Genomic DNA, 25,364 nt, shown 5'->3' with positions numbered 1-25,364 from the left:
TAACATGATAAATATTAACTTTAGTTTCAGCCTCTAACGTAGAAATGACTTTATAAGAGTTTACGTTACATTCTATTTTCGATCGTAGTAGTAAGGTGATAAGTGTTACCTTAAATTTCTGTCATCTAACGTAGTAGTAACATGAAAAGTATGAACTTTAATTTATGTTCTGTAACGTTGTAGTAACGTGATAAGTGTTAAATTTAATATCTCTCCTCTAACGTAGTAGTAACGGGATACGTTTTAACGTTAATTCCTGTACTCTAACATAACAGTGACGTGATGAGTGTTAACTTCAATTTCTGTTTTTTAACGTAGTAGCAACGTGATAAGTATTAACTTTAACTCCTCTTTTATAATGTAGTAGTAACATGAAAAGTGTTAAATTTATTTCTCTCCTTTAAATTATCAGTGACGTGATAAGTGTTAACATTAATATCTGTCCTCTAACGTAATAGTGACGTGATAATAAATAACTTTAAATTCTGTACTCTAACGTAGTAGAAACATGTTAAATGTTAATTTTAATTCCTCTCCTCTTACGTAGTAGTGGCATGATAGGAGTAAACTTTAATATCTCTCCTTTAACATAGTAGTAACGTGGTAAGTATTAACCTTAATTTCTGTATTCTAACATAAAAGTGTCGTGATAAGTGGTAACTTTAATTTCTGTTTTTTAACGTAGTAGTAATATGATAAGTATTGACTTTAATTTCTGTCCTTTACTGTAGTATTGATGTGATGAGAGTTAATTTTACTTTCTGTTCAGTAACGTAGTAGTCAGTGTAAACTTTAATTTTCGTTTTCTATCGTAGTAGTAACGTGATAAGTGTTAATTTAATTTCTCTCCTTTAAATTAGTAGTGACGTGATAAGTGTTAACTTTAACTTCTGTATTCAAACGTAGTAATAACATGATAAGTGCTACATTTAATTTCTGTCCTCTAGCGTAGTAGTGACGTGATAAGAGTTAACTTTAAGTTCTCTCCTTTAACATAATAGTGGCGTAATAAGTGTTAACTTTAATATTTCTTCTTTAACGTAGTAGTGACGTAATAATTAAAAACTTTAATTTCTGCACTCTAACGAAGAAGCACGTGATAAGTGTTAACTTTAATTTCTGTCCTCTAACGTAGTAGTGACGTGATATGTGTTTACTATAATTTATGTTTTATAACGTAGTAGTAACGTGGTAAGTATTGACTAACTTTTGTTCTCTAACGTAGTAGTAACGTGATAAGTGTTCACCAAGGTAAACAAGTCATTATTGAGTATATCGTAAGTCCTTTGGAATAATTTTTTGTTTTCAAATAAAGAAACTGCAGCTTAATCAGTTATTGACCACATTTAATTAAGTTTTAGAATACAGTTGTTTCTCTTTGCTTGTAAGTTATCTACCTTTGGGTCATCTAATTTTAATAAACGCTTTGAGGTGTTGAAAATGGAAAAATTATATTTTCGGACAAAAGCATGCTGGTTAATAGAATAAACTGATTTTTCTATGAAAGAGAACTAATCATTTATGGAAATGAGTAATTATATTTAACTGAGTTTCTGTGATGAAGATATAACTTTATGTTTGTCTGCAACTACAAAGAATAGCCACATGTAAGATCGAGCCGGTACCTGCATAGAATAGCAGTGAGTTTACGGACTTAATGTATTAATATCCGAGGTTCGATTCCCCTTGGAGGACACAATAGATAGCCAGATGCGGCTTTGTTCAAAGAAACAAATAAACAAACAAATTGATCGCCTTTCCCCAGCGGCAGGTTTGTAGGCTCATAAAATTAAAAATCGGGTTTCGATACCTGTGTTAGGTAAAACACAAGTAGCTCATTGTGTAGTTTTGTGACTAGCTACAAACAAACTGATCTGCAAAAGCTGGCGGTTGTAGAAGGGGGAGAACATCTATTGAGTTTTATATTTGGCAGCATGTGGGACTTAATGGTAATGTTTTTATATTTTTTCGATAAAATACACTATATTCTTTCTTAGTAATTTCGTTCAGTAACAGTATTGGTGGAATATTTGATTGTTTGTTTGTTTCTTTTGAATTTCGCGCAAAGTTCACGAAGGTTATCTGTGCTAGCGATCCCTAATTTATCAGTGCAAGACTAGAGCAAAGACAACTAATCATCACTACCCACTGCCAACTCTTAGGCTACTCTTTTACTAACTAAGAGTGGGATTGATTGTGACATTATAACGCCCCCCACGTCTGAAAGAGCGAGTATGTTTGGGCGTGATGGAGATTCGAACGCACACCCTCAGATTAGGGGTTGAACGCTCTGACTACCTTCTCATGCTGTGCCAAAATATTTACTATATCTGCTTTTATTACTTTTTTAGTTATATTTTCATTATAAAAGTAGGTTTGTATCGTAAAGTTAATATATTTATTTAGGACTAACCTATTCCGAAGCTTTCATTTAATTATTGTTCATATGTTTTGACAGATGTGTTTTATTCTGCGTGTTTATGAGACGTGTAATGAATGTACTTGATCATAGATTACGATGTCTGGTGTATTTGGGTCAGTTTTTTCTAATCTTAGAGGTATTTAGTGTGAATAGATGCACGGCTTTAGACAACCTTCCTTTATTGTTAATTGTTGTTGCCTGATAGAGGTCGCTGACGTAAATGTATTCAAGGATGGAGCTAGTCTTCTTTCAACTTTGCTTGAGGTTATCAGTGTGCATACATTTGTGTGTGTGTGTATATATATATATACAAGGTGCAAGTCAATCTTCCTTTTCTCAATAAATTTTGCTGTTGTGAATACATAAGAGGGTGAAACCATCTTTTGTTACATTTTTATAATTAATAGAGGCCATTGGTGTGAATATATAAAGGGTTCAATCCAACCTTTCTTTTCTTTTACATTTTCATCTATGACCACAAAAGAACAAGAACCTAAAGTTACATCTTGAGAAATATTTACTTTGATCATTCGTGATTAAAAGAAAACTGATTTAACTTATGGCCATTATTAATCTAATGAAGCCTTCAAGTGACGAATCGTGAAGAGCAACAAGTATTTCAGTTTTCACGATAACACGACGTGAGCTAAAATCATTTATGTACAACACACAATTCGCATTATAGTTTAAATATTTTAACATCAGAAGTGAATTCAAACATCCTGTCGTTAAGATTATTACAGGATGAATACCATCTGTTTCTCAGTGATGACGAGAAAACCCACTTGTAGAGAAAAATATATATGTAAAAACGCCTGGTTTGGGTTGAGAAAATTTTTATGTAGAGGAACGAACAAAATTTCGACCTTCTTCTGTCATCTTCAGGTTCACAAAGAGAGAAAGAGGTAACTGACCGGAAGCTGACCACATGTTTGAAGAGGGTTGTGTAAGTGAGTGTAGGAATGTAGAGGGCGTGCTTACTTGGATGTTTGATTATATTTATTAATATGGATATAAAGGTGTTCCTTTGTATTGGTTTACTTTGGGCTTGAGTTGTTGTATAAGTAAAGCTCCTTTAATTTTGCGTTTGTTTATATTTGTTTCTTTATTTAGTATTTGGGTGTTTTCTGTGGTTATGTTGTGTTTATTTGATTTGCAGTGTTCGAAAACTTGTGGTGACTTTTTTGTGTTCTTTGAATCTGGTTTCCATTATTCTACTTGTTTCTCCAATATAGAAGTCGTGGCAGTTATCACATTGTATTTTATAAATAATGTTGGTGTTGTGTTTGTCAGTGTAGATTTTTACCTGGTTTTTGAATAAATTTGGTATTAACTGAAATGTCGTATTTTGTTACTAGTTTTTGCCAAATATTGGTTATTTTTCTCTTGGTGTTGGGAATATATGGTATGCAACAGTAGATGGTTTCATGATATTTTAACTCGTGAGATATATTTACTTTTGTTAGTTGATTTTGCTTTTTGTTAATTAACCAGATAAAATTAACGATGAATTAGACAAAATAAAACAATACTTCATCAACATCAATAAGTTTCCTCCACGAACCGTATAAAACATTATATGCACACACCTAGACAAAGAGCAAGATCAACTAGCAAAAGTAAATATATTTCATGAATTAAAAAATCACGAAACCACAAATATTGTGGCAGTTACATCAATATTCTAAATTGATGTACACCCAAACAGACTTATGGTGAAAAACAAACATTAACAAAATTATCAATTTTTTATGCTAATACTTTTATCTTTTAGTTACTTAATGGAAACAATTTGTGGAAAGCGAAGTTTGTTTTCCATGCAATGTTTACAACTTACTTTACTTGCTCCCGAATGACTGTTGCCATAGCTACCATATCCAGTACTGCCGGATTTCTGGAATGAAAGTCAAAACATAGTTAATTATACTTGTCATGAAACAATCGTATTAGGGCTATTGTACTTTTAATATCAAATTACTTATTCAATGTAATTTGTAATAGATTATAAGGAGAGCTGGCTAAATTTGACGAAATTTTAATGTGTAATAAGTTACAGGGATATCTGACTATATTTCGAAAAAGTATAATGGGTAATTAATTATCGGAAGAGCTGGCTGTATTTCAAAAAAATGTAATCTGTAATAAATTATAGGGAGTCCTGGCTGGACTTGAGAGAATGTAATGTGTAATAAATTACAGAGTGTGCTGGCTAGATTTGAGAGAATGTAATGTGTATTAAATTACAGGGAGTCCTGGCTAGATTTGAGAGAATGTAATGTGTAATAAATAATAGGTAGAGCTGGTTAGATTTGAGGAAGTGTAATGAGTAGTAAATTACAGGGAAAGCTGGCTAGATTTGAGGAAATGTAATTTGTAATAAATTACAGGGAAGGTTGGCTACATCTGAAGAAAGGTAATGAGGAATACAATATTGGGAGAGCCAGCTAAATTTCATGAAGTGTAGTGTGTAATAGATTATATAGGGAAGGATGGCAAAATGTGAAGAATTCTAATGTTTGATAAATTATAGGGAGAGCTGGATAAATTTAAGTAAATTTAATGAGTTATGAATTACAAAGAGAGCTGGTTAAATTTGACGAAATGTAATGCGTTATAAATTAGTGGGAGAGCTGGGTAAATTTTGCAGGAGTGTGATGTGTAATAAATTATATGGAAAGCTGGGAAGATTTGAAGAAATGTAATATGTAATAAATTAAAGGGTAATCTGGGAAGATTTGAAGAAATGTAATATGTAATAAATTATAGGGAAAGCTGGGAAGATTTGAAGAAATGTAATATGTAATAAATTATAGGGAAAGCTGGGAAGATTTGAAGAAATGTAATATGTAATAAATTATACAGAGAACTGGATAAATTTAAGCAAATGTAATGTGTAACAGATTAAAAGGAAAGCTGGTTAAACTTGAGGAAATGTAATGTGTAATAAATAGTAGGGAGAGTTGGCTAGATTTGAAAAAGTGTGATGTGTGATAAATTACAGAGAAAGCTGGCTCCATTTGAGGAAACTTAATGAGTAATAAATTATGGGGACAGCTGGCTAAATTTTAGGAAGGGTAATATGTGTAATATATTATGGGGTGAGTTAGTTACACTTGAAGTGTAATGTGTAATAAATAATTAGGAGAGCTGGCTAAATTTGAAGAAAGGTAATGTGTGATAAATTATGGGAAGAGTTGGATGTATTTGAGGAAATGTAATGTGTAATTAATTTTAGGGAGAGGTGGCTACATTTCAGGAAATATTGTGTATTAAATTAAAGAGAGCTGGCTGTATTTCAAGAAAATTGATGTGTAATAAATTATAGGAAGAGCTGGCTAGATTTGTGGAAGTGTAATGTGTGATAAATTATAGGGAGAAATTGCTATATTTGAGGATATGTAATATGTAATAAAATACATGGAGAGCTGGGTAGATTTGAAGATATGTAATGTGTAATAAATTATAGAGAAGCTGGCTAGATATGAGGAAGCGTAGAGTGTAATAGATTACAGTGAGAGCTGGCTGGATGTGACAAAATGTGATGTTTGATAAATTATAGGAGAGCTGGATGGATTACAGGCAATGTAATGTGTAACAAATTATTGGAAGAGATAACGACATTTGAGGAAATACAATGTTTAATAGATTATAGTGGCAGAGGCTGGATTTTCAGAAATGTAATGTGTCATTGAACACAATGAGAGGTGGCTGGATGTGACGAAGTGTGATGAGTGAGAGATTACAGGGAGAGATGGATGGATTTGAGCAAATGTAATGTGTAATAAATTATTGGGAGAAGTAACGAGATTTTAGGAAATATAATGTGTAATAAATTACAATGAGAGATGACTGGATGTGACAAAGTATGATGAGTGATAAATTAGAGGGAGAGCTTAATGGATTTGAGAAAATGTAATTTGTAATAAATTATAGGAAGAGCTCTCAAAATTTGAAGAATTGTAATATCTAATAAATCATAGGAAGAGCTGGCAGGATTTTAAGAAATGTAATCTGTAATAAATTATAGATAGAACTGGCTAGATTTGAAAAAGTGTAACATGTAAAAAATTATAAGGACAGCTGAATATAATTGAGGAAATGTAATATGTAATAATATATAGGGAGTGCTGGCTCAATTTAAGATGTGTAATGTAATAGAATATAGGGAGAGCAGGCTAGATTTGAGGAAATGTCATGTGTAATACATTATAGGGAGAGCTGGCTAAATTTGAAAAAGTGTAATGTGTAATAAATTATACGAAGAGCTGGCAAATTTGAAGGAATGTAATGGTTAATGAGTTATAGGGAGAGATGGCTGGATTTCAGGAAATGACTTATAGGAAGAGCTGGTTAGATTTGAGGAAGTGTAAAGTGTAATAAATCATAGGGAGAGCAGATTTGATTTGATTAAATGTAATGTGTAATAAATTATTCGGAGAGCTGGTTCTATTTGGGGAAGTGTAAGGTGTAATAAATTATAGGGAGAGCTCATTAAATTTGAAGAAATGTAATATGCAATACATTATTAGGAGAGCTGGATAAATTTGTTGAAGTGTAATATGTAATAAATTATAGGAAAAACTGGCTAGATTTGAAGAAGTGTGATGTGTAATAAATTACATGGAGAGCTGGCTGGATTTAAGGAAATGTAATGTGTAATAAATCTTAGGAGGAGCTGATTGGATTTGATTAAATGTAATGTGTAATAAATTATTTGAAGAGCTGGCTCTATTTGAGGAAGTGTAATGTGTAATAAATAATAGGAATAGCTGGATAGATTTGAGCAAATATAATGTGTAATAAATTATAGAAAGAGTTGACTTGGTTTGAGGAAATGTAATGTGTAATAAATATATAGGAGCTGGCAAGATTAGGGGAAATGTAATATGTAATAAAGTAGAGGGATAGCTCTGTGGCTAGATTTGTGGAAGTGTAATGTGTAAAAATTTACAGGGAGAGCTGGATTGGTTTGAGGAAATGGAATGTGTAATACATTATAGCGAGAGCTGGCTATATTTGAAGACGTGTACAATGTAATAGTTTATAAGAAGAACTGGCTACATTTGAGGACATTTTAATGTGTAATAAGTTACAGGGATAGCTGGCTGAATTTGAAGAAGTGTAATGCGTAATTAATTATAGGGAGAGCTCACTGTATTTCAAAAAATGTAGCATATAATAAATTATAGGGAAAGCTGCTTAGATTTGAGAAAATGTAATTTGTAATAAATTACAAGGAAGGCTGGATAAATTAAAAGAAATCTGATGTGGAATACAATATTGGGAGACCTGGCTAAATTTTATGAAGTGTAGTGTATAATAGATTATATAAGGAGAGATGGCAAAATTTGAAGAATTCTAATTTGTAATAAATTAATGGGAGAGCTTTCTAAATTTGCAGAAGTGTAATGTGTAATACATTAGTGGGAGAGCTGGCTAAATTTGAGGAAATGTGATGTTTGATAGGTTACAGTGTGACCTGGTTAAGTTTGAGGAATTGTCATGTGTACTAGATTATAGGGAAATTTGGCTAAAATTGAAGAGATATAATGCATAATAAATTATAAGGAGAGGCGGCTAGATTTGAGGAAGTGTAATGTGTAATAAATTATAGGGAAAGCTAGTTATATGTGTAGAAGTGTAATGCGTAATAAGTTATAGGAGAGCTGACTAATTTTGCAGAAGTATAATGTGATTATAGGGAGAGTTGGCCAAAATTAAAAAAAATCTAATATGTAAAAATTATAGGAAGAGCTGGCTAAATTTGAGGAAATGTAATGTGTAATAATTTATAGGTAGACCTGGCTAGATTTGAGGAAATGTAATGTGTAATATATTGTAAGGAGACATGGCTAGATTTGAAGAAATTTAATGTGAAATAAATTGTACAAAGGGCTGGCTAGAATTTAGGAAATGTAACATGTAATAAATTATAGGGAGAGCTGGCTAAGTTTGAGGAAATGTAATGTGTAATAATTTATAGGAATAGCTGGGTAAATTTCAATACATATAATGTGTAATAAATTATAGGGAGAGCTTTCTAAATTTGGAGAAGTGAAAGGTGTACTACATTACAGGGAGAGCTGGGGAAATTTGCAGAATTGTAATGTGTAATAGATTATTAGGAGCGCTGGATAAATTTAAAGAAATTTAATGTGTGTTACATTATAGGTAGTGCTGGTTATATTTGAAGAAGTGTACTATGTTCTAGATTATAGAGAGAGCTAGCTAAATTTGAGGAGAGTGTAATAAATTATACAGAGCTCTGGCTAGATTTGAGGAAATGTAATGTGTAATAAAGTAGAGGGAGACCTGGCTAGATTTGAGGAAATGTAATGTGTAATAAAGTAGAGGGAGACCTGGCTAGATTTGAGGAAATGTAATGTGTAATAAATTATAGAAAGAGTGGCTAGATTTGAGGAAATGTAATGTGCAATAAAGTAGAGGGAGACCTGGCTAGATTTGAGGAAATGTAATGTGTAATAAAGTAGAGGGAGACCTGGCTAGATTTGAGGAAATATAATGTGTAATAAAGTAGAGGGAGACCTGGCTAGATTTGAGGAAATGTAATGTGTAATAAATTATAGAAAGAGTAGCTAGATTTGAGGAAATGTAATGTGTAATAAATTATAGAAAGAGTGGCTAGATTTGAAGAAATGTAGTGTGAAATACATTATATATTGAGAGGTGGCTATATTTCAGGAAATGTAATGTCTGATAATTTATAGGAAGAGATGGCTATATTTGAGGAAGTTTGTGTAACAAGTTATCAGGAGAGCTGGGTGAATTTGAGGAAATGTTATGTGAAATAAATTGTATTGAGACCTGGCTGGATTTGAGAACGTGTAATATGTAGTAACTTATAAGGAGAGCTGGCTAAATTTGAAGAAATTTCTTTCTTTTATTTCATATATCTGTTAACGAATTACAAATTTTTGATTTAGTTTTTTACTGAAGTTGTTCTGAGATGTTTTAGCCATTTCTTCAGATGGAAAAAAAATGTTCGACAAAATTACAATTTCTACAACTAAAAAACAAAATGGCTGACTTTGAAAAGTATGAAAAGTTATAATGTGTACAACATCCATAATAAAAACAGTAATTCGATTAGAGGTTTATTACGTATTTATACATAAATGGAAGGTGTTATCTTGGTTTCAGTCATGAGCAAACCTTTTATTCACCTCACTAGGTTGACGAAAAGACGCCCAAGATTTATTTTGGGTGATGCAGGGAAGAAAAGCTAATGCTTGAATTCACTATAAACGAAACTGAAAGGAAGTCAGAGAAGGAAAAAGGAGGTCCACCAGTTATTGACCCTTAAGTACGTGATTACAACGGGAGTTTCGGTTTTTGAGTTATAAGAAAAAAGCAACAAAAAAACGAAAGATATTTCAGGGTAAGTTGTTCTCCTGAACACACAAAAATCAATACAGGTGCCAAACAGAGTTCTGCAAGGTTTATTAACTCGGTTGTAAACGAAGACAAGATGAAGTGTGCAGTTACCGGTTTTGTGTGCGTTGTTTGTTCTTTGGTATATGTTATTCCTGGTTATTAAGTGCAAACCTGCACAAATGGATATGTGTGTTCCTCTCACCACGGGTATCGAAACCAGATTTCTAGCAGTATAAGTCCGATGACTTACCAGTGTGCTACTGAAGGGTTTGTGTGTTATTCGACCTCGACTGTTTATTTATTTCTTCGTAATCGCGAAGTTTTATAGTAGGCTATCTGCGAGTATCGAAATCCAATTTTTAGCACTATAAGTCTGAAGCTTACCACTGAGCCACTGGGGGTGCTAGAACTCAAACTTGCTATTATGTAACTAAAAAACAAAAGCGTGTTAAAACCAGCGAGTTAGAGGCCTCGGGTTCTTCAAGCAGTCATGGATGTGTGAAACGAAATTTAAATATGTTTAATGATACTAACTTAGTATACCAGCATACGCAACAGTGTAAACATATATTATCACTTTTAATACACCGATTATAATCTACATGTTTGGAAAATTGAAACGTTTTTAAGGGTTTAAAACCGAATAAAATATGTGGCAAGAACGAAATGAAACAAGTCGATGACAAATTATGAAATGTTTTACCGTAACGTTATAGGTTCTCCTGTCAATAGGCTTACTTACGTTGTCAGATCACAAATAAATGTAACGATAAACATATTTCCTATGATTGTACATTTATAGGTTTTCCATTTGAAGAATGACCGATGCATTTTTATAAGCAGAGAAATTATACTGATTAGTTGAGAACAAAGACATACTGGACTATCTGCTGTGCACATTGCGGGGAACCGAGCCCTAATTTTAGCGTTGTAAGTTCGTAAGCCTACCAGTGTTTCAGCGGGGAAAAATTTGTATTGAAATTAAATTCAGGAAAACATGAAGAGAGTTAGTGGTATAAGTGGAGTAATAAACCTATAAATTAACTGGTATAAAACCTTGGAACCACAATAAATGCAACTCGAACCAGCAGAAGGTATTTCGTGGTAAATCATTTGTGTTGTGAAAAGCAAGAGTTGTATTCGTTATTAGGCACACCTGAAAGAAAAACACAGCGAATATAACCACGTATATCCACCTGCAAAATGCACGATCACAATAATGAGTAATAGTAAATTATATAGAGGAAGTTCATAGGGTTACTTCATTTCGAAGGATTTGTTAGGATTTGTCGTGGTTCGTTTTATTTAATTTTCAAAACATCTTTGGAAATAAAAAGAGAGAAAAATATGTTGGTGTTTCTTGTACAAACTCGTGGTTTTCAGTTTTTTACAAAAGAATTGTTAACTTCATTTTACCAATTGTTTCTACTCATGATTGGGTACATTTTATTTAATACCTGTTTTAATGCTTGTTAATTGTTCACATCAAATGGTTAATTCTACCGGTTAAAGTTAGTAATTTTGTTTTTATCACAATAGAAAAAATTAAAACGAAAATTCAATCATACATTATAGAAGGTTTTGATCCCCCCAAACCCATATCATAATTTAAGACGTTCTTTTAATGAACCAGTGATTACCCATTAGGTGTTATAAGTGCTATCATTTTTATGTGTTGTTATATATAAAATAACACAATAAGCTGTCTATGTCCCTCGAGAGTATTGAAACTAGATTACCATCCAACCACCAGGGTTAAAAATGTTTCACTAAATATTCAAAACGTATTTTTTGGACAATATGCCACTGCAGTCTACATATTTCAAGGGTTTATCACAGTAATGAAGGAGTTTCGATACCTGTGAAAAAGAACAGTACATTGTGTAACTTCGTGTTGAACAAATAGATAAACAGTAATGAAAACTAATTGTAGAAGTCTATGTATCAAAAGTTGATATTTCTATATATTCCAGTTATACGACTGTACGACGAAAAGCTAGAATATTGGTAGAAAATTAAATATCACGATGATATTTTCTGGAAGATTCCGTAAAGAAGATTTTGTCAAATTTATTCACTGACAGAAAACAACAATTTGATAAAATCATGCATGATTTGTAAGAACAGTAAAAACAAGACGCAAAATCGTGTACCCCTGTTTTATCACAAACTTAGTAATTTCATAAATAAGAAATGGGTACATCTTCAGAGCGAAACCTTTGTCTTAAACTGCTACTGTAAAAACTTCGTCAGTGCCAATTATTTTCTTCCAGTGCATTTAGTTTAACTGCTGCCAACTAAAAGATCATGTTTAGGGTCAGATAAAAATAGCCTAAGAAAGTAAAAAAGTACTATTTTTCCTTCTTTCATTACTTATCATTGTTCAAGTAGTTTAATTTAATAATGATTACTGATGTACAAAATGTTTATACCAGAAATTATGACAGACTGAACTACTGTATATCTCTTGGAAAACAGCCCACAATAACAGATATATATATATATATATACATACATGATTTTATATATAATTCAGAACACATCTTGTATATAGACAAATTTTATTTGGTGAGGAGGGTGCATATATCACAAGTGTATTAATTTTCATTGATTATAAGAGAGATTAAAGTGACTTTCTTTTCGATTTTAATCGGTTTATCTGCATAAAATGTACTAAGTAACGTAATGGTAATGACAATAGCTTTCATATGTAGCTATAAACATTGGCCTAGAGATTTGAATAAATCGTTAGAGTAATAGAATTTTCTGATAAAGTTGTTGTGTAACTCCAGAAACACCAGAAAATCATTTTCGTACACTGTTCAAATGAAAGAACACGAGTGGTACACAATGTATTTCAGGATGTTAAAGCATCATCTACATAAAGGTTTAAGAACTAGAACTAAATATGAGATTTCACTGTTACCTTTTTTCTTTGGTTTGGTTGTTGGTGATCAACTGACAGTCTGCGGGATTGAACTCTATCACATAACAAATTCACTCTTTAAATAATAATGTGATGGTCCGATCTCATTATTCGTCGGTAAAGAGTAGACGAAGGGTTGGCGGTGAGTGATGTTGAGTAGCTGCCTTCCCTTTAGTCTATTATTTTAAAATTAACTACGGCTGACGCAGATATCCATCGGGTAGATTTGCACGAAATTTAAAAAATACACAAACAATCTATAATCGTAACGCAAAGTGGAAGTCTGATATAAGTTAATCAAATTTGTAGAGAACATGGTTTAATAATCGACGTCTATTTTCTGTTATAATTATTTTGTCAAAAATACTTCAAATTTCAGAAGGCAGTACTCTAAGTATACAGTTGTAGTTGTTTGTTATTAAGCAAAAAGCTACGCAAAGGTCAGCGGTAAGTCTACGGATTTACAACGCTAAAATCAGGGGTTCGATTCCCCTCGGTGGACTCAGCAGATAGCCCGATACGGCTTTGCTAAAACAAAATACACACACATACACAAAGGGTTACCTTTGCTCTGCTAACAATGGGTATAGAAACCCGGTTTCTAGCAGTATAAGTCTCCAGACATATCGCTGTGTCACTGGGACATACAAATACAAAACAACTAATTTCTACCTAATCTCATGGGTACACGGTATGACCAGGTAGTTAGTGCGCTTGACTCGTAATCTAAGGGTCGCGGGTTCGAATGCCCGTCCCCGTCACACCAAACATGCTCGCCCTTTCAGCCTCTACGCGTTATAATGTTATGGTCAATCCCACTATTCGTTGATAAAAGAGTAGCCCAAGAGTTGACGGTGGGTGGTGATGACTAGCTGCTTTTCCTCTAGCCTTACACTGCTAAATTATGGACGGCTAGCACAGATAGCCCTTGTGTAGCTTCGCGTGAAATTTGAAACCAAACCTAATGTCATGTAGAATGCTCAAATGTTTGCCATTTTCACTCTGACATATTACTATATGTGTGTGTGTGTTTCAATACTTCAAACGTTCTTATACATACAATAACATTGTTAGTGAATTTTCTAACGCTACATAGGTTATCATACCTATGAAAACATTATGAGTGAATGTCTTAAGGTCACAAAGGCTATTACACATTGAAAGAAATGCGAGTGAACGTTCTAATGCATTTTCAATAAAGATTCTACAGGGCTACAAAGGGTAACAATTTAATATTATTATTTGTAGCCAATCTCTTCTGTTTCACGATATATCAGAATTTATTTTTTGTAGCCAATCTTTTCTGTTTTAAGATATATCAGTCTTGTTTGTAACCATTGTCTACTGTTTTAAGATACTTTAGAATCTACAGATGTCTTTCTTGGAATGCAAGACATGTTTGATTCATGTGTTTCAAGGCTTTTGCTTGTTGAAAGAAAGAAATGTTGACAGTACATGCTCTGTAAAGTTCTAATTATCTATAATTAAGTAATTGTTAGAGGGTGATAAATTAATTTCTCTGTTAGAACTTACTGCTTAATTCAGCGCCGCATACCAAGAAATCCATAAGATCTGTTTTTGATAAAATTTATAAATATGAAATTAAATGGTTTATACATATATATAAACACCAGAAGAATAACCTACTTCCTGGGTCGAATGTTTCTAGTTAAACGAAAAACTAAACAAATATAAAGAGAACACCAGGGCTAAAATGCACCAAAACACTGCCATTTATACATTCTGTAGTTTACAAACTAAGAATATGCAACTAAAGCTAATTTGCAGTTTATTCTTTATTAATACACTCTGAGGAACTAGTCTGTAATGAAGGTTTATGCAAGTATAGTTAATTTGTTATTATTTCTCTGTATTTACAATAATTGATAAAAAAAATTGTGATAATGTATTCAAACAGGTTAAAGGATAATATCATTCCTAGACTGACGTTATAACACATAGAATACCCTGTATATAATATACACTTCTTTAAAAAGACATGATATGGTTCGCACATGGTTTATTTACTCTTGTGTCTGGGTGCTAAGACAACAACACAAGGTTTGTACATTCCTCCCACTGGTTGATTAAACAAAATGTGTATATACTCCTGCCACTGGTTATTTAGACGATAACAAAATGTGTATATACTCTGGTTATTTAGAGAACAACATAAGATTTGTACGCTCCTGTTACCGGTTAGTTAGACAACACAGTCTTTTATACTTCTACCACTGGTTATTTCGACGACAACACAAGGTTTGCATTTTCCTGCCACTGGTTGCTTAAACAGTAACACATACTGATTGCATTGGCTACTTAGATAATGCAACGCTTGTATACTCTTGCCACTGGTTATTTAGAGAACAGCACAAGGTTTGTATACTCCTGCCATTGGTTGCTCAGATGGTGCAGTGTTTGTATATTCCTACCACTGGTTATTTAGACGACAACAAATTGTGTGTATACTCCTGCCACTGTTTATTTAGACGACAACAAAATGTGTGTATACTCCTGCCACTCTTTATTTAGACGACAACAAAATGTGTGTATACTCCTGCCACTCTTTATTTAGACGACAACAAAATGTGTGTATACTCCTGTCACTGTTTATTTAGACGACAACATAAAGGTTTTATACTTCTACCACTGGTTATTTAGACAATACAAATATTTTATACTTCTACGACTGGTTATTTAGACAACACAAAGTTTATATACTCCTGCCATAGTTAAAAACAAAGTCTTTTATAATTCTACCAATGGTTATTTAGCCGACATAAAATTTGTACTCTGGTTACTTAGACAACACAAGGTTTATATATTGCTACTACTGGTTATTTAGACGACGGCCCGGCATGGCCAAGCGTGTTAAGGCGTGCGACTCGTAATCTGAGGGTCGTGGGTTCGCATCCCCGTCGCGCCAAACATGCACGTCCTTTCAGCCGTAGGGGCGTTATAATGTGACGGTCAATCCCACTATTCGTTCGTAAAGAGTAGCCCAAGAGTTGGCGGTGGGTGGTGATGACTAGCTGCCTTCCCTCTTACACTGCTAAATTAGGGACGGCTAGCACAGATAGCCCTCTAGTAGCTTTGTGCGAAATTCAAAAACAAACAAACAAACAAACAAACATTTAGGCGACATAAAATTTGTACTGTTACCACTGGTTACTTAGAAGACAACATAAAGTTTGTATATTTCAGCCACTAGTTACACAAACGCTATGAATATCCGAATTGAATGTAGAATATAGGGCTGTGCTATGAATATGTGCATTAAACATTACATAGTAACGTCTTAAACTTATAAAGCAGCCATTCGTATAATCGTCGAATTGTCTTAGTGGTTTGAATGATGCTGTGTTGTCCAAGAGTTCGTGGTTCGCACTCCTTTGTCGCTAAAACGCACTCTGCAGTTTGGAAGCGTGGGCACACTATAGGAGTGATGGTGAAATCTCACAGTTCGATAAGACAAAATATTTGGCGGTGCGTGCTATTGACTCTTTGACTCCCCTCTAATATACTAGTTCATAGTTATCCAATTTTGTAATTGCTAAAAAGCAAACAGTTAATATGATAAATGAAATAATAGGCTAGTTATATGTAACTTTCCAACCAGAAAAAGCTTACTTATAACGAAACTGGATATCCCTTCTGAAACATGAACGAACATAAACTCTTGAAATATCTTATTTATTAAGAGGTAATTTAAACTGAAATTTTAGAGGCATTTTCAAACGATACCACCTATTTTTACCTGAAAATATTTAATAATAATGTAAGAAAAATATAACAAAACAACAAAACCTATAACGAGTGCGCTTTCTAAAAGTCGACCCAAAAGTCTTGAGGATAATGTTTTGTATCCATTAATACTTAACATTTTAATATATCTTTGACCTTAAGATGGTTACATTTTGGTCCAGCGCCTTATAATAATTAGTTAAAAAGGTAATAATTAAAGAGTTTTTATTCTTCTACACATCACAATATTTATTTAAAAAAGTCAAGAAAAGCACAAATAAACAATGTTGATCACGTGTACCTTCCGTAATGAGAAGTTTAATTGTCCCACGATGTTTGATCATTTGATGTATTATAAATTTACAAATACAAACACTGTCTTGTTGGTTTCTTCACGTCTCCTTTTAACTCATTTAAAATATTACTTGAAGTGTTTTATACATGTTAAAATGAACACGAAGTATTACACGTAATCTCTTATTTCAATAAATCACATCATTTATAAATAAGAGAAATCAAGCTTATTGGAATATGTGACTGAATAATCATTCAACTATCAGCAAATACACGGTAGCATCTGGCTGTTTGTCACATGTAGCATCACACAATACTGTGAAACAATTGTTAAAACGTACATTCAACTATCAGCAAATACACGGTAGCAGCTGGCTGTTTGTCACATGTAGCATCACACAATACTGTGAAACAATTGTTAAAACATACATTCAACTATCAGCAAATACGCGGTAACAGCTGGTTATTTGTTATCTGTAGCAACACACAATACTGTGAAACAATTGTTAAAACGTACATTCAGATATTTATTACGTACACGATAATAACTGATTGTTTTGCTACTTGTAACGACAAATAATAACTTGAAATACGTATAACACTGTTGTCAAAAATTGAATAGTATAGTTTGTACCGTACATTCCATTGAGATAAAAAGAAATTCAAGTCCATCATCAACTTCAGAATCATTCTAGACTACCCAACACCTTAATAACTAGTTTTGTGTTTCTCTGAAATTCCCGATAAGCGAAGTGTGTAATATTGCAGTTCATTTCTATCTTCATAGCCCCAATTCACATCTCCAGTACAGTTTTTCTCCCGTTAGAACTTACAATAATTAAAACCAATTTAATTTTCAATAACACAAACGTACTTAAAATAGATTACTTAAGCTTGAGTAATCTTGTGTTACTTGTTCACATCTCGAAACACAAGCCATGAAATCTGTATTTCAACCCACCCACTCCAAATATTCTCATGGCACTTTTCATTTTTTGAACACACAAACTTCAACTCAAAAAACATAGCACACATATTAAAAACAATCTAATTTTAAAGAAAGAACCAAACGCAATAAACAGTCGTAATGGAACAAAACAGTTACATTTTAAACCAACAGCTGGGTACCGAGATATTTTTTACTAAGCTGGTAAGCAAACTCCAGTCGTGTGATCTCTTTGATGCTTGCTATATATATATATTCCTATGTCTAGCTAAACTACTTTTACCTGAGGACGACAAAACCTTGTCGAAATGTTATACAGTTGTAAAACTTGTAATAAACTCTTTGTTACTCATTCAACACATTTACAAACTTAATTTTAAAAAATTATCAAAGGATACCGTTCCTTTATGAATGTGTTATGTGGTATTATCTTGTGTTTATAATTTAACATTTAAACCTGAGTCACTGGATAAAAATACAAAAGGAGGTAACTGAAGAAAACAACAAACTATTGCTAGCGTTATTTAAACTTCATAATGAGGTTGATCCATGTTCTAGTACTGTGTGACCTTGGAAATACACCATCATAGTCGACTGGGCACATTCTGACCGCCATGTTTACACACTTTCCACTATAACAAACTTTTATGGAGATTATAGCGAGTTCATTCTTAAACCATGTACCTTGAAAAATCTCTCACAAATGGTCCACTGTTATGAGAACGTCGGCTTCCTGCACCACATTTAATAAAATAAAGTAAATAAAAGGCACAAAAATACATTGGAATTTATCAAGGAAGTTGATAGGTTTGTAGTGGAATGTGATTCCAGTTTCTTCAATCATCTTTCTCTTGGAAACAGTCGTTAAATTACTGGTGTAGCTGGAAATAATGCCATCTCATATGCCTAGCTCCATCGCATCGTTGGTAATCATAGCTTTATATATTTTACAGCTGAAAGCATTTATTTGGATTGGATTGGAAAATAGTTTTGGAGTTCTTTGCTTCTATAGGGATTACTGAAGGCTTCCCGCCATTTTAAATTTTGGTTCATTTCGCTTCATCCCATCTAGCTGCATAAATATGTGTTTATTTATATATAAATATATATGAACATAAATATATGTTTTTTATATATAAATATATATGAACATAAATATATGTTTTTTTATAGAGCCGTTATATAACCTTCTAGATATAATTCAGCTTTTGCAGCTTTGTACTATTGAATGTCTAGGATCTCTTTATGAATAAAGTATATAAGGATTATACACGCCACCTCTGGCTTCATAATTGAAACTTCCTGTGCCATGCCACTGTGTTATTGTTTGTTTGTTTAAAGTACAAAACTACACAACAAGCAATCTATGCTCTGCACACCATGAGCAACAAAACCCGGTTTCTAACCCTGTATGTCAGGTAATATTCCGCTGTGCCACTGGGGAAGGGTCATTATATTAGAAAATACAAATTCTTTTTACATATTAGTCCAGCAAAAGGCCAGATCGTTATGATATATCATATCCGTTTTTCACAACCACTTATGTTGCAGTTGGTGCAGTTAGACAATACCAGTTTTGGAAGCAATTTAAGTTATGGAAGCAATAAAATTGATCTTTTATTATCATATTACTTTATTAAAATTTAATCGGATTCATTTAAATTAAAATGAGGAAAAATACGTAATGTATATAAATATAATAGTGCTATCTGTTGTACGTACAAATAATTATTTCGCAGGGTGTGGATGGGGGGTCTTCGCCAAATTTGCCATGGAGGTTCATTACATCCATGCGGGGTTACATACAAGTTTTTCTTTCACATTTTGTGTTTTGCACTTTTATATGCGTTTTTGTAGAATTACATATAAGGGAAGCAACTTTTCATGTCCTAAGATAATCTTCCATTAACTATGAACATAATAACTTCCGGCCAGAGATATGTTTGAGTAATTGTCAAACAATTAGCCAGTAATCGGATACATTGAAATTAATATTATTTGAAAAATAAAATTTTTGAAAACATTTATTAACTTTTAAAATTTAAATAAGAGATGTTCTTATTCTAAGTATCGCTTTCATGCTCCAGTACCTACAAAGTTTCGCTTAGCTTGCGTGTGTGACACTTTAATTTAGGATATTGTATGCCATTGTTATGGCGTGAACATATTTTGTAAGCTGGTAAGCCTTTATTGTAATAATTATATTTGTCACAAGAGAAACGTATTAGGATATTAAGCCTAATGCTCTCGTCTTAGACTCATTTGGGTTAGCGATAAGTTAAGGATTTAACATTATTTGTTTGTTTTGAAATTTCGCGCAAAGTTACAGAAAGGACTATCTGCGCTAGCCGTCCCTAATTTAGCAGTGTAAGACTAGAGGGAAGGCAGCTAATCACCACCACCCACCGCCAACTCTTGGGTTACTCTTTACCAACGAATAGTGGGATTGACCGTCACATTATAACGCCCCCACGGCTGAAAGGGCGAGGATGTTTGGTGCGATGGGAATTCGAACACGCGACCCTCAGATTATGAGTCGAACGCTTTAACCAACCTGGCCACTCCTGGCCATAAGGATTTAACAATGCTAAAATCCAGGGTTTGATTCCCCGCAATGGATGCAGCAGATAGTCCAATGCTACTTTTCTCTAAAACAAACAAAATTTTGCCTTATGACAAAAAATAGATAATATAATTGTTTGCGAGCGAATGTTAGTAGTCCTAGGGACAATTAGAGTATGGTGTGTTACCAGTAACCAGATCAAGATGTCGAATATTGGTTAATATAATATGACATCATTTTAGATTATGAGACATCTACATTAACAAGCATTTAGTTGGCCTTTTCTGCAAAGATGTTTTTAATATGCCTTTACGAGAAGACAATCGTCATTGTGTCTTTTCCAACAGAAGTTGACTTTTTGACAAACAACAATATACTCTAATGTTATACTTTACAGACAGAATAAGAGTTTGAGGAATTTATATGGTAAATTTTTCAAGTGAAATAATGGTTAACCAACCACTTGTTTTATTTTCAACGATTGTTATTTCTTAGTGCACAATTTTATGTCGTATTTGTACTTTGTAATTTTCCAAGGTTATGAAGGGAGTGTTAGTTATCTGAGAAGAAAATTACATAAAACATTCTACTAGGTGGATTTTAATAAAGATGGAGTATGTATTTATTATTGAGAGGAGGGAGTAGCATATGCATTGTAAATATACTATGTATATTGTAATGAGGGTAAAAACTATATGTATTGTAAGGATGGTAGAGTATTACGGATCTTGTAATGATGATAAAAACTGTATGTGTTGCAAAGATGATGGAGTAGATGGTTTGTTTGTTTGTTTGTTTTTTAATGTCGCACAAAGCTACTCGAGGGCTATCGGTGCTAGCCGTCTCTAATTTAGCAGTGTAAGACTAGAGGGAAGGCAGCTAGTCATCACCGCCCACCGCCAACTCTTGGGCTACTCTTTTACCAACGAATAGTGGGATTGACCGTCACATTATAACGCCCCCACGGCTGAAAGGGCGAGCATGTTTGGCGCGACGGAGATGCAAACCCGCGACCCTCAGATTACGAGTCGCACTCCTTAACACGCTTGGCCATGGCGGGCCCGGAGTAGATGGAGAATTACGGATCTTGTAATGAGGATAAAAACTGTATGTATCATAAAGATGGTGGAGTAAATGAAGTATCATGTATATCGTAATGAGGAAAGAATACTACGTGTATTGAAAAGGGGATAGAATACTTTGTGTTTAAACATTAAGATCTTAATTGACACAAATAGATGACTTGAAATATAATTTTCGCTCCACTCGCAATCTGAGAATCGTGGGTTCAATACCCTCTCTCATGCTCGTCCTTTCAGTCATGGAAAAGTTTTAATGTCTTGGTCATTCCCACTGGTTTTTTGTATAAAAATACCCTAAGTGCTCGCGGTGGATGACTAGTTTTCTCCCCTCTAGTCTTTTATTGTTAAATTAGGGACGGCTAGCGCAGGTATCCCTCGTGAAATTCATAAACAACCAAATATAATTTTACGTTTCTACTTGTTCCCCGCTGGTACATCGGTAAGTCTACAGATTTAAAACTCTAAAATCAGTGGTTTGATTTTCCTTGACTCAGCAGATAGCCCGATGTGGCTTTGCTATACGAAAACACACACGCACGTTTCTATTTAAATACGATGAGAGCTACTCAGTGTACTATGTGTAATTCAGCTAAACTTTCAACGTGAAAAACGGGCAAATGTTACTTCGTAACTAAGTAGAAAGTTATCTTTAGTCTAATTCTTTTCTAAACATATTCAATAGTTAGTGCATTGTTTCATTTACAATAAAAGTAAAATTAGAACGTTTCTTGTGCTTGGTTTTCTGACTCATTATATGATTTTGGTTTGTTACCTTACATTCCGGGGTTATTACTAAACTGAGGGCTTACTCGGAATTGTCTGTAATTCAGGTCTACTAACTCACTAAATTAACTTTGTTTGTCACCATACATTTATTGTTAAAGCTAGGGTTTGCTTGTGTCTGTCACAAACATGAGTTGACAAAGAATAAAGTTTATCGGTATTCCTTGTTCGTGATGTACAAAAGAAGTTTGACGGAACTCCTGGTTCTCTCGTATAAAGTGAATTAGTTCATGGTATTTAAATATTCATTTAGAAGTTAGCATTAGGTCGGTAGCAGAGAGAACTGTTTGGAAAGTTTCTGTAGATATTTGTGTTTGAATTACATACCTTTTCAAGTCGCACTAAAGAGTTTAATTATTCATGGAATTTTTAAACATTTCCAAGGCCTAATTAAAGTTAAAGCAACTCATTAAAAGTATCCTATTTATTCCATTTCATATGATAACTTTATCCAAAAATTCAAATGGCAAGTTTATTCTTATAGATCTCTATTTTAAAGACATATTTACATTTGTATCTCGGCACGTTTTCTCTGAAAACACTTTAAAAACGAAAAACAAAACAAAAAAACGCGCAAATGTATGAAATGAAAATATCTATACATTGCAAAAAAATTACCTGACAAAATAAACATTTTATCCTTATTTCACGATGTAGAAAGTAGAGCATTTTCCCCCTTCTAATCGTCAGAATACTTTCCTGACGTTGAACGTTTGTCTTGAAGTCTCCATAATTCTATTTATTTAGTTTTCTTTTTAGTTACACAATGCAGCAAACTGTTTGTTTGTTGAAAGTTAAGCACAAAGTTATACAAAGGGCTATCTGTGCTCTGCCCACCACGAGTATCGAAACCAGGAATCTAGCAGTAGAAGTCTGTAAACATATCGCTGTGCCACTAGGGTTCGGCAACCTGCGTCCCTGGAGCCGGCTGAGGCTCTTTAACTTTCTCTCTGTCCAGTTAATTAAATATGGATTAGATACATCTGGGCTTCCAGTATCTCGTGTTGTTGTCAAATGTGAAATAAAATGACACTTCTTGTTATTTGTATTGCTAATCCCTAGGTCAGTGTAAGTCGGGGGGTCAAACCTCCAAATATAAAGTTGAACATCTTTGTGAGTCTGTTTTTCATTGTTATGGCGCTTAACTCGCAATGTGAATCCCGATCACACCAAACATGCTTGTTCTTTCAGCAGTGGAGGCGTTATAATGTGACGGTCAATCCTACTATTCGTTGGTAAAAGAGTAGGAAAGAGTTGGCGGTGGGTGGTGATTACTACCTGCTCCCCTTCTAGTCTTTCACTCTTAAATTAGCTTTGCTAGTGTAGCTTTGTGCAAAATTCAAAACAAGCCAAACCTGTATGTTTTTTGTATAAAATGTTTTTTTGCTATTCTAAGAAACTATACGAATTTTGACGTACATGTGGGTACATTAATTGTTTTTAATGTTTTTCTTTAATTAAAATGATAAGTAATTTCTAGAACACATAACAGGATTTTAATGCGTATCCGTGTTAAAACATTTCATCACTTAACTCTTCTACATGACTGCTGTGGCCCGGCATGGCCAGGTGGTTAAGGCACTCGACTCGAAATCTGAGGGTCAGGGGTTCGAATCCCCGTCACACAAAACATGCTCGCCCTTTCATCCATGGAGGCGTTAATCTGTGACAGTCAATCCCACTATTCGTTGGTAAAAGAGTCAGCCCAAGAGTAGGTGGTGGGTGGTGTTGACTAGTTGCCTTCCTTATTGTGAGTGAGATAGTCTATCATTGCTAAAATAGGAACGACTAGCGCTTATTGTTCTCGTGTAGCTTTGCGTGAATTTAAACAAACCACTCTTTCATTTGTTTAAAAAAGAAAGAGCGAACAAGAAACCATATTTATTAAATGGTAGTGTGGTGACAAAAAATTTTAAAAGATGGCTTTTGAGACTAGAAATGAATCTTGAAGCATTCTATTTGAACGACATTGGTCTTTAGGGCAATTGATTGACTGATTGTTTGGATTTTGGAAGTAAGTATAAAGTTACACAATGGGCTATTTGTGCTCTGCCCACAACAAAAACCCAGGTTTTAGTAGTGTGATTCCGCAGTCATACCACTGTGCTATTGGGGCTAGCAATATCGAAATCGAATTCTTATCAGTTTGTGTTTAATTAAACTCATCATATTTCTTTTGCATTTAATTACATTATGATACACAAATATACATACTAACTACTGGTGATTTTAAAAATTGATAATTTCTACCTGATTTCATACTAATGAGATAGATATGGAAGTCAACTGGTGAACAGCACCCACCCACGACTCTTGGGCTACCCTAATAGAATAGTTGGATTTGGCCATCAACCTTATAATTTACCCACGCCCCTATAGTGCGGAGCGCAATCTTTTTGTGGCAATGAGACCAAACCACGTTCCTTCGGATACACAGCCCAGCACGCTAGCCACCAGGCCACTCACGGCCCCTAAATTAGAGATGGATATTTATATGTCTTGTGAAGTTTATAAAATAGCTACTTTTAGCCTATATATATATTGTTTGCATCTTGTGTCATTCAAGCTGAAGAAAATATGAAATTCTTGGTCACTTTATTGAGTACAACTTGCTTTCTCTCCTAAGCCTCTTAAGAAACTGTTTCTGCTATACATACAAAGATAACTAAAACACAGGTTTTGATGGTAGTTGCTATAAAATATGTTAGTTGAGTAATGCAATAAAAATAACAAAACATTCAGTCTAAAATACAAATACCGCACTTATAATATTTACAAACACTTAAGCTTCCTTTATATTAAAGGGTCATCATAAACAGACCCAAACTCTTGCAATACATGTGTGAATAGAAATAATACTGGATCAAAAAATAGGTTATATATATGTATATATAGTTCTCTTTGTGCTGGAAGTTATTAAATATTAATTTTAGATATTCCACTAATATTTTCAATAATTCAAGATAAAAAACATACAGAGACAGAGAACAGGTATAATATAACACTTACATAAGTGTTTCGACGAGACATTTTAGTCACAAGAAATCAAACATTCGGTAACAGAAATTCCTAACCCGGTTTTCGGTACCTACCAATTATATTCAAAGTATTCTGTGGACTTAGTGAACTGTTGGAAAGCAAGCTGTTGGACACCAGAAACTGTTATGATATTCAGCTCTTGGCGGAGTTACAGTGAACGGCATATTTTC

At 33.6% G+C, this 25,364-nt stretch overlaps 1 long non-coding RNA gene across 1 annotated transcript; it reads right to left on the bottom strand.

Annotated features, from left to right (window-relative positions):
* Window positions 1-802: 802 nt before the first annotated feature.
* Window positions 803-25,364, bottom strand: LOC143241899 (uncharacterized). The gene is made up of 2 exons (XR_013022333.1): window positions 25,165-25,364; window positions 803-4,316 (listed from the first exon to the last, which is right to left on the bottom strand). It is a non-coding gene; the product is annotated as an uncharacterized LOC143241899 (long non-coding RNA).

Source organism: Tachypleus tridentatus, unplaced genomic scaffold (genome assembly GCF_004210375.1).
Source record: "Tachypleus tridentatus isolate NWPU-2018 unplaced genomic scaffold, ASM421037v1 Hic_cluster_1, whole genome shotgun sequence".
NCBI classification, from domain to species: Eukaryota; Metazoa; Arthropoda; class Merostomata; order Xiphosura; family Limulidae; genus Tachypleus; species Tachypleus tridentatus.
This window is presented reverse-complemented; position numbering and strand designations above follow the sequence as displayed.